Source organism: Scyliorhinus canicula, chromosome 16, assembly GCF_902713615.1.
Source record: "Scyliorhinus canicula chromosome 16, sScyCan1.1, whole genome shotgun sequence".
In the NCBI taxonomy this organism is placed as follows: domain Eukaryota; kingdom Metazoa; phylum Chordata; class Chondrichthyes; order Carcharhiniformes; family Scyliorhinidae; genus Scyliorhinus; species Scyliorhinus canicula.
The window spans coordinates 3,313,432-3,329,102 of NC_052161.1; the positions used below are offsets into that span (position 1 = coordinate 3,313,432).

The 15,671-nt window shown below is 53.8% G+C and overlaps 1 protein-coding gene across 1 annotated transcript in view; it reads left to right on the plus strand.

Annotated features, from left to right (window-relative positions):
• The first annotated feature begins 15,542 nt into the window (after window positions 1-15,542).
• The window catches only part of LOC119979437 (solute carrier family 2, facilitated glucose transporter member 5-like), a 257,810-nt gene continuing 257,681 nt past the window's right edge, over window positions 15,543-15,671 (plus strand). The window contains exon 1 of the mRNA XM_038821663.1: window positions 15,543-15,606. The gene's annotated coding sequence lies outside the window, so the exon portion shown is untranslated. The remainder of the gene's footprint in view (window positions 15,607-15,671) is intronic.

A 15,671-nucleotide genomic window follows, 5' to 3' on the forward strand; every position in this document is an offset into this window, starting at 1 on the left:
CATCACACCCAACAAGTGCCACCTGCAACCTCTTTACATATCAGTGTCAATTATTGAATACTTAACATCAATGAGACATCGAATTGGAATGTCTCTTCACCCATTCCTTAACATCCTCTTCCCCACCATGGCTGAGGCCAGACACCCTTCCATCATGTATAACATGGAGAAGATCCTTCACTCCGTGCCTGCCACGTTGGAGAAGATCCTTCACTCCGTGCCTGCCACGTTGGAGAAGATCCTTCACTCCGTGCCTGCCACGTTGGAGAAGATCCTTCACTCCGTGCCTGCCACGTTGGAGAAGATCCTTCACTCCGTGCCTGCCACGTTGGAGAAGATCCTTCACTCCGTGCCTGCCACGTTGGAGAAGATCCTTCACTCCGTGCCTGCCACGTTGGAGAAGATCCTTCACTCCGTGCCTGCCATGTTGTTGTTTTTGCAGAGACCTATCCCAAGGTATCCCCATGCAATGCCTTTCACGGGATGCAAACAAACATGAGTTCAGGATCCTAACTTACACCAAGTCCCGTTCACCCATCACCACCGTCCTCACTGATCTATACTGGCTTTGATCCGGCAAAACCGCGAGATGAAAATTGTCATCCTTATACTCACATCCCTCCACGGCCTCACCTCCCCCTGTTTCTCTAATTGCCCCCTATTGTATTGAAATGAAATGAAAATGAAAATCGCTTATCGTCACGAGTCGGCTTCAATGAAGTTACTGTGAAAAGTCCCTAGTCGCCACATTCCGCCGCCTGTTTGGGGAGGCTGGTACAGGAATTGAACCGTGCTGCTGACCTGCTTGGTCTGCTTTAAAAGCCAGCGATTTAGCCCAGTGAGCTACACCAGCCCCCATTGAGATCTCCGTGAGCCTCCAATCCTGGCCTCTGGAGCAAACCCTGATTTAAACACTCCACCATTGGCAACCAGACCTTCATCTTCCTGGCTCCCAAACTATGGAATTCCCTCCCCAAAGCTCCCTGTCTCTCTCTACCTCCTCCTCCTCCTTTACAACTCTCCTTAATAACCTACCGCTCTGACCAAGCACTTGGCCATCTGTCCCAGTGTCTCCTTATGTGGCGCAGTGTCATATAATGTCCCTCAGAAGCTTCCTGCGTCACTTACTACAGTAAACCTGCTATATAATTGCAAGTTGTTGTTGTGGCCATTGGGCATCCTGAAACATATGAAGATCAGTCAGTCTCCCAGCCAACACCAGTTCCAATTCAGCCTCCCTTCCCCAGCCAGGTTAATGAAGATAATCATCCGATCCATTTTCTTTTATTCCTCTCAACTCCAAGCTCGCCCACCCTTCATCATCGAGCCCCCCACCCCCACGCCAACACAAACCCAGTTGTGCATCGGAGCTGGGTTAATCAATAGCACCGTGTGGCAGAGGGGTCAGGAGTGGCTGTCGCTGGCTTCTTTCAGATGTGTATGAAATTTGCTTAAAGCCTACACCAATTAACTTCAGGATGATGAATGGGTGCAGTGATGTAAAAAGCATCGGTGCTCAGGGCTTTGTTGGAGATTCTCAGCTGCAAGAATGTCGGATACTCACCAAGAGAACAAGTCAGTGGCTGAACCCTGATCCCGCTGCTCATAATGAGTCTGTCCATCTCCTAAAAAATAGAAATAATGTGCGCAGGGAAACCCATACTGCCTGATTTATTCATCTGTAGGGTTCGCTGACTAATTTTGATAGATTTTTAATATAATGAAAGGAAGCGATTCTAATTTTCGGCGTCTATCCTGGTGTAATAGCACAGATGTATTTAAGGGATGCTCGATCAGTACGGGTGCTCCGGTTTCCTCCCACAGTCCAAAGATGTGCGGGTTAGGTGGATTGGCCATGATAAATTGCCCGTAGTGTAAGGTTAATGGGGGGATTGTTGGGTTACGGGTATACGGGTTACGTGGGTTTAAGTAGGGTGATCATTGCTCGGCACAACATCGAGGGCCGAAGGGCCTGTTCTGTGCTGTACTGTTCTATGTTCTATGGCGAAAGGTGGGAGGAAGCTCGTCTGGAGCATAAATGCCAGCACAGGATATTGGGGCTGAATGGCCTGTTTCTGTGCTATAACATTCACTGGTTGTTGTTTTCTCCCTGGCTGCGTTCCCGTTGCAGAAATATTGCAGAATATGAATGTCTGTTGCCTCTTGTTTATCAGGTTTCACACTGATGTTTCTGCCTTGCACAGCGTAACAGCAGAGTTTCCACAAACTGAGCATCAGCCCACATGTCACATCCTTCAGCGGAATCAGTGAGCGAGGTTACATCGTCATGTTAAAGGATTACAGCAATATCTCTGGGATTTGGGCATTGTGAGATGCTGCATTTAGCAGCTCTCTAATTCTCTAATTATTTTTGTTTTTCCTGCTCAGGCTGCTGTTAAACCTCATTCCGCCCATGTGAGGGTTTGCAGAGGTGGTTTCGGCTCAGTGATTTACAGAATATCCTGTGCCCCGCAGAAGTCACTTTTCTAGTTACTGTGCACTCCACTCCCCAGCTGGGTCACTTTACCCTTATCCCACTGCCTTCCTCACCCATTGCTGCCTGACCTATTCCCAATGCATGTGGATTAACAAAGCTTTGCATCGCAACTCATTTCTTCCTCGTGGCAAGGGTTCCAGTCTTGTAGTGATCCTCTGAGTGTACTAAGAATCCGAGGAAAAGTTTGAATCCCACCACTTGCACAAATTCAGTGTTTAACATCTAGAAATAAAATGGCCGTGCTTCATGAAGCTGTTGGATTTTTATAAAAAACCAACTGGTCCACCAATGTTGTTTAGGGGCAGAAACTTGCCCTCCTTACCCAGTCTACGTGACTCCAGACCCAGACGAATATGGTTGAATTCAAAGTGAAAATGCTGGAAAATCTCAGCAGGTCCGGCAGCATCAGTAGGGAGAGAAAAGAGCGAACGTTTCGAGTCCAGATGACCCTTTGTCAAAGCATGGTTGACTCTTTACTGCCCTTTGAAGTGGCCTGTTCCATTGTTATAACCCGCAGGAGACCTCAGGGGTCGGAGCAATTAGCCTGAGGGGTGAAGAGCCCATGGGCACCCTAATAGCCTTTGGTATAAAAGTCGGTCAGACTTGGAATCGACACCTCAGACATGGCTGGGATATGAAGAGTATTGTACATATTATTATTTTACAATAAACTAGTTTCTCTTCATCCACTCGCCTCGGACTTGTCTGTGGTCACTAAAGCAGTCGAGTTAAGGGAAGCTAGGGGCGAGCAATCAATGGTGGCTTTGCCCATGATAATCGCACCCTGAGAATGAAATGAAATGAAAATCGCTTATTGTCACGAGTAGGCTTCAATGAAGTTACTGTGAAAAGCCCCTAGTCGCCACATTCCGGCACCTGTTCAATAGTCAGTTGGCTGTTAAAACCAAGTTTGGCACCTCAAAAACCACCAGCTCCCGAATTTGTGCCGATTAGCGATGTGCCTCCCCCTCACAAGCTGACTCTTCACCTAGGCTTCTTTGTCATAACAACATGAAAAAGATGACCACTGGGGTGGGTGGACATCCAGAACAAGGAACAAGATTCCAAAATTAGAACCAGGTGAGTCAAGGATGATGTCACGAAGCACATCTTCACACAAAGGGGAATGAAAACCTGGAATTCTCTTCCCCAAAACCTTACTGAGGCCTTTAACTGAGACTGCTCAAGACTTTGAGAAAAGCAAAATACCATGGATGCTGGAAATCTGAACTAAAAATAAAAGGTTCAGGAAATTCTCAGAAGATCTGACAGCAGCTGTGGAGAGAGTTTCACGTTAACTCTGTACCTTTAACGCCTCCACCTTGTGTGCGAGGTTGGGGCTGATACAGCTGAAGGTGGTGTATGAAGCGCACCTTACAAGGACGAGGATGGGCCGGCTCTTTGAGGGGGTAGAAGATGTGTGTGAACGTTGCAGGGGAGGCCCCGCAAACTACGTTCATATGTTTTGGTCCTGTCCAAAGCTGGAGGGTTCTTGGAAGGAGGTTTTTAGGGAAATCTCCAAAATGGTGAACGTGAAACTGGATCCGGGCCCTCGGGAGGCCATATTCAGGATGTCGGACCAGCCGGGGTTGGAAACGAGCACGGAGGCAGATGTTGTAGCCTTCGCCTCGTTGATCGCCCAAAGGCAGATCCTGTTGGGATGGAGATCCCATACCAGATTCCCGTACCAGCCTCCCTGAACAGGTGGTGGAATGTGGCGACTAGGGGCTTTTCACAGTCACTTCATTTGAAGCCTACTTGTGACAATAAGCAATTTTAATTTCATTTCATTTTCATTTTCAGATTAACCTCTCCACCCTGTGCCCTGGCGTGGGGCCGGGGGGACCTGCTGCAATTCCTGACACTTGAAAACATCAAATTTGAACTGAGGGGAAGGATGGAGGGGTTCTACAATTCATGGGCATTATTCATTATGCACTTTCGAGAATTGGATCACATCGAACATTAGAGGGGTTGGGGGCTTGGAGGGTTGGGGGAGGGGTCTGTATGTGTTAATGGTGACTATGGGTGATTCTTGATTCCTTTTTGCCATTTGTTTATGTTAACATGCGGGCTAATGTTTGGGGTTTGGTGGGAGGATGGGATTGTTGTCATTGATATGGGGATTGACATTACATTCGTGACTGATTATTGTTTATTGTTGGGTGTAAATCTGGAAGAAAATGTGAAAAAGGAGAATGAAATAAATATTTTTTAAAACTCTATTTTCTCAGATGCTGTAAAATTTGTGTTGGGGATAAATTGTGGATTGTGGAGTTAGGGTACAGATCAGCTTTGATCCGATTAAATAGTGGACAGGCTTGAGGGGCTGAATGGCCTCTTCCTGTTTCTCTGTTGCTTCCTGAGTTGCAATTGCAACTAATATTCCTTTCCTTCAGGATGCTCGGCAACTTTCACATCAGTTTGACAGTTACCCTGCTGCCACCTTTAGCCAATGGCTCAGACTGCTTTCTGTTACATGATGCAGCACAGAATGAAGCCAGTCGCCCATGCGCCTCTGTCAGCTCTTTAAAATAATCCTTTAAGGTGACTAAATCTAATCACTGTTGAGTAAACGGCAGGAGAATTCGTACAGATGTCAGGTAAGAGACCTCAAGTGCGACTATCAGCCGTGTCAGGCCCGAACGGGAGAGCGACATGGCCAGTAGAAGCTGATAGAAGCGACTCAAAGCCTTCCCAGCAGCCAGTGCGCCTCGCACGATCTACCCAGACCTCGCAAGGCGGTGCAATCAAGATCCCGCCCACAATGGGCGTGGCCAAGCTGCACGCACCAAAGTAGATTTTAAACCGACTGAGGTGTACTCACCCGGGATCTAACAGCCTCCCCAGGGAGTCCCACGTGAACCAGGCAAAACGGCACCCGGTGTGGGTCTCCCAAGCCATCGGAGGCCCCGGGGTGATCAGGGACAGGGCTCGGTGGCTCCCTGGCCCTCCCCATCACCACCCGGCCCTCGACAATGACCCGCTGACACAGTCCCAGCACCCTGGAGTGATGTAACACATACCCTGGGCGGGTGAGAGATGGGGTGGAGGGTGGGGAAGGTAGTGATGAGAGACCAGGCCATGTCCTAAATGAATCGGGTGAGGAAGAGGGCTTCCCTGGCCCTCTGGGCTTGCCGGACCCTCACTGCTGCCGCTTGATCTGTAGTCTGCGGCTGGTCCATTGCCTCCTTGTCCTTGTCCTCCTCCTCTTCCGAGGTGGCCACACGTTCCTCATCATCAACCTCCACACATCGCCCCCCTGCTGTGCCAGATTGTGGAGGACACAGCGGACCAGCACAAAGCGGGCGACCCTCCGGGGGGTGTACTGCAGGGCATCGCCGGAGTGGTCAAGGCATCGGAACCACAGTCCGGCTGACCACGTGGGCCTCGCTTCATTGGGTCTCCGCTTCAGTCTCCGGCCTCCGCACTGACGTCATTAACCAGGTCCTCAGCGGGTATCCCTTATCCCCCAAGAGCCAGCCGCCCATCCTGGGTTGCTCCTTGAAGAGGGGATGCCGGACTTGCCCCAGGATGTAACTGTCTGAACACACCCTAGGAAGCGGACACACACGTTCATTAACTTCATGTGGTGGCCACGCACGAGCTGTATGTTCAGGGAGTGGAACCCCTTTCTGTTAATGAAGGGCAGTCTCAGATGGCCCGGGGAGCACAGGGCAACATGCGTGCCATCTATTACCCCCTGGACCTGGGGCATCCCGGCGATGGCGGTGAATCCTGCTGCCCGGGGACCTTGCTGGGTTTGGTCCAGGTCAAAGTTGATGTAGTTTCCCGCCCGGGGCTAACAGGGCATGCGTGACGTGCCGGGTGTGGCTGTGGCCTGTGAGATTCCAGCGGGGCTAACAGGGCATGCGTGACCTGCCGGGTGCGGCTGTAGCCTGTGAGATGCTGCAGTCCCAGCTCCAGCCCTGGAATGATCCCGAGGTGTCAAGGTTCAGAGCGGCAGTGACCTTGTCAGCCACCGGGAGCGTTGTGTCCTCCTCCTCCAGGTGGTGCCAAGCCCGCGAGGACATGGGTCCTTGTTGAAGCAGAGCCTCCTGCGGCACACGATGTCCGTCATCAGTTCAAATGACCAGCGATGCCTGTAGACCCTGGGCTGTCACGGGACTCTGCCACCGGGTCCCTCCCTGGCCTGATGGGTGGCCGATTCCTCAGGGTGTGGAGCAGTCCGCCACCTCGAGCATCTGCAGAACCTTCCGCTGCCGCCGTCTCCAAGTTCTGGGGCTGTCCGGCCTGCCAGCAGCACCACTGGGGCAAATTCTGGGTCCAAATCCCTGCCATAGCATCCTATATATGGAAGGGATTGGGAGAGGGTGTTAGACTGCTGAACAGCTGTAGCTCCCAGCCTGGGACCCTCCATCCCCCCATTGAACACCTCCCTCCACCCCACCCGGAATAACCTGCCCACACACTCCCGGCTGGAGCGGGCCCCCCTCACCGGACCCCAGACCCTGTACCCCGGACACCCGCTCATAACATCACCTGGACCGAGTGCTAGACCGCACCCCGTGGCACTCACCCACCCTCCGGCCGTGGATGTCTCCCCCGGCGCTGTGTCCCATCCCCTAGGTGTTCGGATCTTGGCTGCTGCGTGCGAGGTGTTGCCTCCCACAGTGTTCAGGCATAAAGGTGTGATTTGGATGCTGGGCAATGACTCCCACATGCTACATGGCCCGCCCACCCCCTGCAATCCACTTGGGTGTGTGAAGTGCTCACTTAACCACGATTGCCAATTCCCTATTAGCGATAGTCTTCAGCCGCACGGCCAGAGGCCTCGGCAGTCGGTGGGGGTTATGTGTGGGCGGTGGGGCAGACAGGCAGGGGCTAGGGTTGCCCCTGGAACAGGTAAACTCGATCTAAGGGTTGGCATGGTGGTGCCACAAACGGTTGCCCCCACTGTCTTCCCCAGCACCTCCACCCCACCCTCCCATGGCGGCCCACCCCTTGCAGAGCGTCCCCCACACCCAGCCAAGGGTCCCCCACGACACAGAGCCAGCATGCCCAGCACCCTGTCAGCGAAGGTGGCTACTCCCCTCCTCGGCTCCCCACAGAAACCCTTCCGCCAGGTTCACCCTTTTCAAAAGGAGTACTAATCAGCGTGAGCACTTTCCGGGGAGGGTGCTGAAGGACGGGAGGCTATTGGAAATGGGATCATTCTCCTTAACTATATTGAAATAGGGTTTAAGTTGTGATAATTGGTTAATTGAAAGCCTCCTGTTGCTCATGGCCTGGTGTTCATTGTCGGGGGGCTGGGAGGGGGGGGGGGGGGGGGGGTGGATGCGGTGTTGTGAATTTTGTTTGCTGGCCTGTGTTTTGATGCAAAAAAAATAAAATTTACACAGAGGGTAGCGGGTGCCTGGAACTCACTGCCGGAGGAGGTGGTGGAAGCCGGGACGATAGTGATGTTTAAGGGGCATCTTTTTTTAAAATAATTTTTATTAAGATTTTTACAAAATATAAATATCACAACAATATTAACAAAACAACCGCGGTAAAAACCCAAGAACAACACCCACCCAACTTCAAAAGCAACTGCAAACAAAAAAAACACCCAAACAACAAAAGGGAAAGAGATAACACCCACCACATCCCACAAACCCATGTACACAGTTCTCCCTCCCACCGAACCCAATCCCCCCCCCCCCCCCCCCCCCCCACCCCCCCGGGTTGCTGCTGCTGCCGGCCTATTTCCCTACCGTTCCCCCAGGAAGTCCAGGAAAGGCTGCCACCGCCTAAAGAACTCATGTACTGATCCCCTCAGGGCAAATTTCACCTTCTCCAATTTGATAAACCCCACCATATCATTGATCCAGGCCTCCACGCTTGGGGGCCTCGCATCCTTCCATTGTAGCAAAATCCTCTGCCGGGCTACTAGGGACGCAAAGGCCAGAACACTGGCCTCTTTCGCCTCCTGCACTCCCGGCTCCACTGCAACCCCAAAAACTGCGAGTCCCCAGCCTGGCTCGACCCTGGATCCCACCACCCTCGACACCGTCCTTCCAACCCCTTCCAAAACTCCCCCAGCGCTGGGCACGCCCAAAACATATGGGCGTGGTTCGCTGGGCTCCCCGAGCACCTAGCACACCTGTCCTCGCCCCCGTAAAACCTACTCATCCTCGTCCAAGTCATGTGGGCCCTATGCAGCACCTTGAACTGTATGAGGCTAAGCCTTGCACAGGAAGAGGAGGAATTCACTCTCTCCAGGGCATGCGCCCACGTCCCCTCCTCAATCTCCTCACCCAGCTCCTCTTCCCATTTACCCTTCAGTTCCTCCACCGAGGCCTCGTCTACCTCCTGCATTACCCGGTATATGTCCAAAATCCTCCCTCCTCCAACCCACACCCCCGAGAGCACCCTGTCCCACACGCCCCGTGGAGGCAGCAAGGGGAACCCCTCCACCTGCCGCCTGGCAAACGCCCACACCTGCATGTACCTAAACATGTTCCCCGGGGGGAGCCCAAACTTCCCCTCTAACTCCCCCAAGCTCGCGAACCTCCCCTCCACAAACAGGTCCCTCAACCTCCTAACCCCTACCCTGTGCCAGCCCAGAAATCCGCCATCAATGCTCTCTGGGACAAACCGATGGTTCCCCCATATCGGGACCTTCATCGAGTCCCCCAATTCTCCCCTATGCCATCTCCACTGCCCCCAAATTTTGAGGGTAGCCGCCACCACCGGGCTCGTGGTATACCTCGTTGGAGGGAGCGGCAACGGCGCCGTTACCAGCGCCTCCAGGCTCGTGCCCACACATGCCGCCGCCTCCATCCTCTTCCATGCTGCCCCTGAAAATGAAATGAAAATCGCTTATTGTCACGAGTAGGCTTCAATGAAGTTACTGTGAAAAGCCCCTAGTCGCCACATTCCGGCGCCTGTTCGGGGAGGCTGTTACGTGCCCCGTCCATTACCCACTTACGCACCGTCGCTGCGTTGCCGGCCCAATAGTACCCACAGAGGTTGGGCAACGCCAGCCCCCCCCTATCCCTGCCCCGTTCCAGGAACACTCTTCTCACCCTCGGAGTCCCATGCGCCCACACAAATCCCGTAATGCTCCTGTTGACGCTCCGAAAAAAGGCCTTCGGGATAAAGATGGGATGGCACTTGGAACAGGAACAAAACCTCGGGAGCACCGTCATCTTAACGGACTGCACCCTCCCCGCCAGTGACAGCGGTAACATATCCCACCTCTTGAACTCCTCCTCCATCTGCTCCACCAACCTTGTGAGGTTGAGCTTGTGCAGGGCCCCCCAACTCTCAGCCACCTGGACCCCGAGGTACCTGAAGCTCTTCCCTGCCTGCTTCAGTGGGAGCCGACCAAGCCCCTCCTCCTGATCCCCCGGATGCACCACAAACACCTCACTCTTGCCCAGGTTCAGCTTATACCCAGAGAAGCCCCCGAATTCACTAAGAATCCTCATCACCTCCGGCATCCACCCCCACCGGGTCTGCCACATACAGCAACAGGTCGTTCGTATAAAGCGACACTCTATGCTCCTCCCCACCCCGCACCAGGCCACCTCCAGTTCCCTGACTCCCTCAGTGCCATGGCCAGGGGCTCAATTGCCAACGCAAAGAGCAAGGGGGACAGGGGACACCCCTGTCTCGTCCCCCGGTACTGCCAAAAGTACCTCCTCCTATTCGTGGCTACACTCACCATCGGGCCTCATAGAGCAACCTCACCCAATGGATAAACCCCTCCCCGAACCCAAATCCCTCCCCGAACCCAAACCTCACCAACACCTCCCACAGATACTCCCACTCAACCCTATCAAAGGCCTTCTCCGCATCTAATGCCACCACTATCTCCGCCTCCCCTTCCACGGCCGGCATCATAATGACATTGAGGAGCCTTTGTACGTTTGTATTCAGCTGCCTTCCCTTCACAAACCCCGTCTGGTCTTCATGAATGACCCTGGGCACGCAATCCTCTATTCTAGTGGCTAGGATCTTTGCCAACAGCTTGGCGTCTACATTTAGCAGCGAGATCGGCCTATATGACCCACACTGCAGAGGGTCCTTGTCCCGCTTAAGGATCAAGGAGATCAGCGCCCGTGACATAGTTGGGGGCAAAGCCCCCCCCCCCCTTGCCTCGTTAAAGGTCCGGACCAACAGGGGGCCCAACAGGTCCACATACCTTTTATAGAATTCTGCCGGAAACCCATCCGGCCCCGGCGCCTTCCCCGACTGCATGCTCCCTATCCCTTTAACCAGCTCCTCCAGCTCAATCAGCACCCCCAGTCCCTCCACCTGCTCCTCCTCCACCCTCGGGAATCGCAGCTTGTCCAATAAGCGCCCCATTCCACCCTCCTCCACCGGGGGTTCCGACCGGTACAAATCCCCATAGAAGCCCCTGAAGACCCCATTAACATCTACCCCCCCCCTTCCTCACCTCCTTCCCAGCTTTATCCGTCACTCTCCCAATCTCCCTGGCCGCGTCCCGCTTCCGGAGCTGGTGTGCCAGCATCCTGCTCGCCTTCTCACCATATTCATACACCACCCCCTGTGCTTTCCTCCACTGAGCTTCCGCCTTCCTGGTAGTCAGTAGGTCGAATCTGGCCTGAAGGCTACGCCTCTCCCCCAGCAATCCCTCCTCCGGAGCCTCCGCATATCTCCTATCCACCCTCACGATCTCCCCGATCAGTCTCTCCCCCTCCCTCTGCTCCCCCCTCTCCCTATGGGTTTGGATGGAAATCAACTCCCCTCTAATCACCGCCTTTAATGCCTCCCAGACCGTCCCCATTCGGACCTCCCCGTTGTCATTGGCCTCGAGGTACCTCTCGATACACCCCCGAACCCTCTCGGCCACCTCCTCGTCTGCCAGCTGCCCCACCTCCAAGCGCCAGAGCGGACGTTGGCCCCTCCCTTCCCCCAGCCCGAGGTCCACCCAGTGCGGGGCATGATCTGAAATGGCAATGGCAGAGTATTCCACATCCTCCACCCTCAAAACCAACCCCCTGCTCAGGACAAAGAAATCAATCCTCGAGTAGGCCTTATGCACGTGGGAGAAAAACGAGTATTCCCTGGCCCTTGGCCTCTCAAACCTCCAGGGATCCACCCCTCACATCTGATCCATAAACCCCCTCAACACCTTAGCCGCCGCCGGCCTCCTACCCGTCCAGGACTTGGATCGATCCAATGGGGGATCCAGTACCGTGTTGAAGTCGTCGTTTCTCCCCCCCCCCCCCCCCCTCCCCCGATCAGGCCCCCCCACCTCCATGTCCAGAATGCGGCCCAACATACGCCGTATAAACCCTGCATCGTCCCAATTTGGGGCGTAAACATTCACCAACACCACCCGCTCCCCCTGCAGCTTACCACTCACCATCACATATCTCCCGCAACTGTCAGCCACCACAATTAACACCTCAAACAACACCTTCCCCACCAGGACCGCCACCCCCCAACTCTTCTCATCCAGCCCTGAGTGAAATACTTGGCCCACCCATCCCTTCCTCAGCCGAACCTGGTCCACCACTCTCAGGTGTGTCTCCTGGAGCATGGCCACATCCGCCTTCAGTCCCTTCAGGTGCGCAAACACCCGGGCCCGTTTGACCAGCCCATTCAGCCCCCTCACATTCCAGGTTATCAGCCGGATCAGAGGGCTCCCTGCCCCCCTCCCCTGCCGATTAGCCATACCCCACCCCTTGCCCACCCCCGGCCAGCGCCCCCCGCTCTGCCAGTTTCCCACTGCGGCACCTCCCCCCCTCCAGCACTCCCTGCGTCCTCCAGCTCCTTCCTGACCGTTTCAGCAGCCACCCGGTTACCCCGCCCCCCCCCTCCTCAGGCTAGGACCCCTCCCAGCCGCGCCCCTCCCTCCATAGCACTCCCGTGAGCCAGCTAACTTCTGCTGACCCCGGCGACTCCCGCCCTACCTCCGACTCCTCCCCACGTGGGTCTACCCATCCTCCATCATGCCCGTCAGCAGGTTCCCCCCCCCCCCCCCCGCTCTTGCGCGGGAAAAGAAAACAGCCAGCAAACGGCCCGAGCTTCTCAGCCCCGACTCCGCCCCTACCATCTCCCAGCGCGGGAAACCCGAGAAAAGCCCGCGCTTTCGCCCTGCCCTTTTAAGGGGCATCTTGACAAATACATGAATAGGATGGGAATAGAGGGATACGGACCCCGGAAGTGCAGAAGATTGTAGTTTAGACAGGCAGCATGGTCGGCACAGGGCTTGGAGGGCCGAAGGGCCTGTTCCTGTGCTGTACTTTTCTTTGTTCTTTGTTCTTTTGTTGTGCCACGCCACGTCGTGTTCCCAATTTCACCAATGGCAACGGGCCGGTTGCATCGTAAACTGTTTGGCGCCTGGTGAGGTTCTCGGTTTTGGCCTCTCCCGCTATTCACTGGCCTCGTTTCACTTGAGCAAGGGTGTGACGGGGCCAGAGAATCATCCCCTAAGTGTGGGCTAAACCAGTCAGTAACTCCCCTGGGCCTGAAGAAGTCACTAATCGTGGATAAATAGCGGTGGAGAACGTGGTTAAATAGCGGGGGAGAACGTGGTTAGATAGCGGGGGAGAACGTGGTTAAATAGCGGTGGAGAACGTGGTTAGATAGCGGGGGAGAACGTGGTTAAATAGCGGTGGAGAACGTGGTTAGATAGCGGTGGAGAACGTGGTTAAATAGCGGGGGAGAACGTGGTTAAATAGCGGTGGAGAACGTGGTTAAATAGCGGTGGAGAACGTGGTTAGATAGCGGTGGAGAACGTGGTTAAATAGCGGGGGAGAACTAATCGACAAAGCCCGGTGAAAACTCCCAGAAAAACACGTCACAAATGACAGTTCGAGGGCGAGAGCTACTGGCTGTGTTCTGCCCGAGGGCGCGGTGCAATGTGACCGGTAGGTACCTGGAGATCCCCCTTCCGGGATCTAGCCGGCTCGCCCCGCCTTGCAGGATCTAATGCATTCTCACAAGACGTTGTGATGTGAATCCCTCCCATTGAGGATGGGTCACATTTTAGCAAATCTGAATTTGGGCTGAGTCAGATGGTCTCAGTGTTATACACTTTCCCACATCTACCCAAGGTGTGGGATCTAACTCCCTCACATTGGAGATCTCCGGCAAGCGCTGTTCAGCACTGGTCTGCACAAACGGGGAGCAGGTGGATCGGCACTTGTGGGAGTCTCCCAGGGGATCGGAGGCCCCGGGTGCTTGTCCTCTGTGGCAGGGACACTGCCAGGGTGCCAGGCTGGCACTTTCCCTGTGCTGCAGATTGGGCCGGAGGATGCCAAGTGCGGGGCGAGGAGGAGGGGGGCTGGTCTGAGGATCCTCATATCGCTCTGAGTTGGGGTGTTTGGGGATCGTGTTGGGGGGGGGTCGAGAGATCTCTCCCTGACTGAGAGGTTCCAGCGAGCAGAGCTCCCCCCACCCCAATCTGTCCAAATGGCTATTCGTGGTGTTTCTCGGCAAGCGCTCACCTGATCGCGCTCAACGGGAATCTGTTCCCATTGGGGTTGATCGCGCCGAGAAACATTTCCATTGGATCATGTCCCAAATATCTTGGCTGTAGTATATTGCATTCCTGGACAGTTCCCTGGTTTCTTTGTACTTTACTTTGAAGTTTGACACAGAAAGTTGGTTGTGACACCTGCACAACAGATATGGAACGTGCCCCTAGATGTACTATAGAGATACTGCCAATGGCCAGGGTGTGTAAGTGTGACATTTATTTGTAGTTACAGCATCATCACTCTTCTGTATTACTTAGAATCTTGCCACACGGATGGAGACCATTCAGCCCATCGTGTACTTGCCACCTCTTTAATGGCGGCACAGTGGCGAAACCAGCATTTATTCCCCATTCCTAATTGCCTTTGAGAATATGCTGGTGAGCCACCTTCTTGAATCACTGCAATCCCTGAGGGGTAGGTACACCCACAGTGCTGTTAGGGAGGGAGTTCCAGAATGTTGCCCCGGTGACAGTGAAGGAACAGATATATTTCCCAGTCAGGGTGGGGAGTGACTTGGAGGGGAACCTCCAGCTGGTGGGGTTCCCAGGTATCTGCTGCACTTGTCCTTCTAGATGGTAAAGTCATGGATTTGGAAGAACTATCCAAACAGTTTATTCCCTAAACCCCTCCGCCCCACGTTTCCTTTCAAGCATTTATCTCATTCCCTTTTAATAATTGAATGTTTCTACAGCCCATCTCGGACTGAGGATTCCAAATCACAACCACCCTTTGGAGGAAAATAATTTCTTCTCATCTCCCCTCAGCCACTTGGCCAATTACCTTCACACCACTGAGCTGGAGCTTGTTTCATTATCTCCATCTTTCCTTCCAGAATACCTCCCAGAAGGATGCCTGCAACAAGGAGCAAGAAGACCAACTCTGAAAAGTGCAAAGAAGGACAGGTATGAGGGGGGAGGGTCTGAAATGGCTCCGAGGCCACAGAGGAATGAGTCAGTTTAGAACATGTGGAGCACTCACAGTGATTGGGGGCCTTTACGTCCCAAACCGTTACCTTCAATTGTCCTCTTTTCCTGAAAGGATGGACTTTTATTCGGAGCACAACAATGAAATCATTGAGATAATGCCTTTAACGTTGTGAAATGTCCCAAAGAGCACCACAGGAGTGCAATCAGACTCCTTACAGAGATATTAGGACAGGTGATCAAAAGCCTGATCAAAGAGGTAGGTTTTAAGGAGCATCTCGATGGAGTCAGGAGAGGGAATTCCAGAGTTTAAAGCTGTTGTCATTAAAGGTGATGAAAGTGTGACAGTCACGTGACCAGACCGCAGTCTCTATTCCTCCCCACGCAGCCACTGGCTCCATTTCTCAAATGGACGCGATAGTTTCTTCCCCGCTCCCAGCAGCTAGTTCGGCCCGTATTGCAGACGCTCCAGTCACCGGCAGCTTGGAGCTCCTGCAGTTTGACTGGGTTATTTATATCCCACAGTGATTGCTGGCCAAGGGACCTGCCTTTGAAAGTCAGAATCGTTGGATCAATAATTATGATTTGGGATTCGATTAGCGTACTAAACACGTGACCTTTTGTCAAAGCTGAGCCTCTGAGGCTCTGGATCCGGCTGTTGGCGGCGCGGGAGCTAGGAGTTTCACCCGACGCCGCTGATAGCCTCTCACCGGTCACGGACTCGGTGAGGGTTCAGCACCTGTTGTAAATCACCCGTGAATTCTCCATTCAAGCCAGCACTTAGCCGCT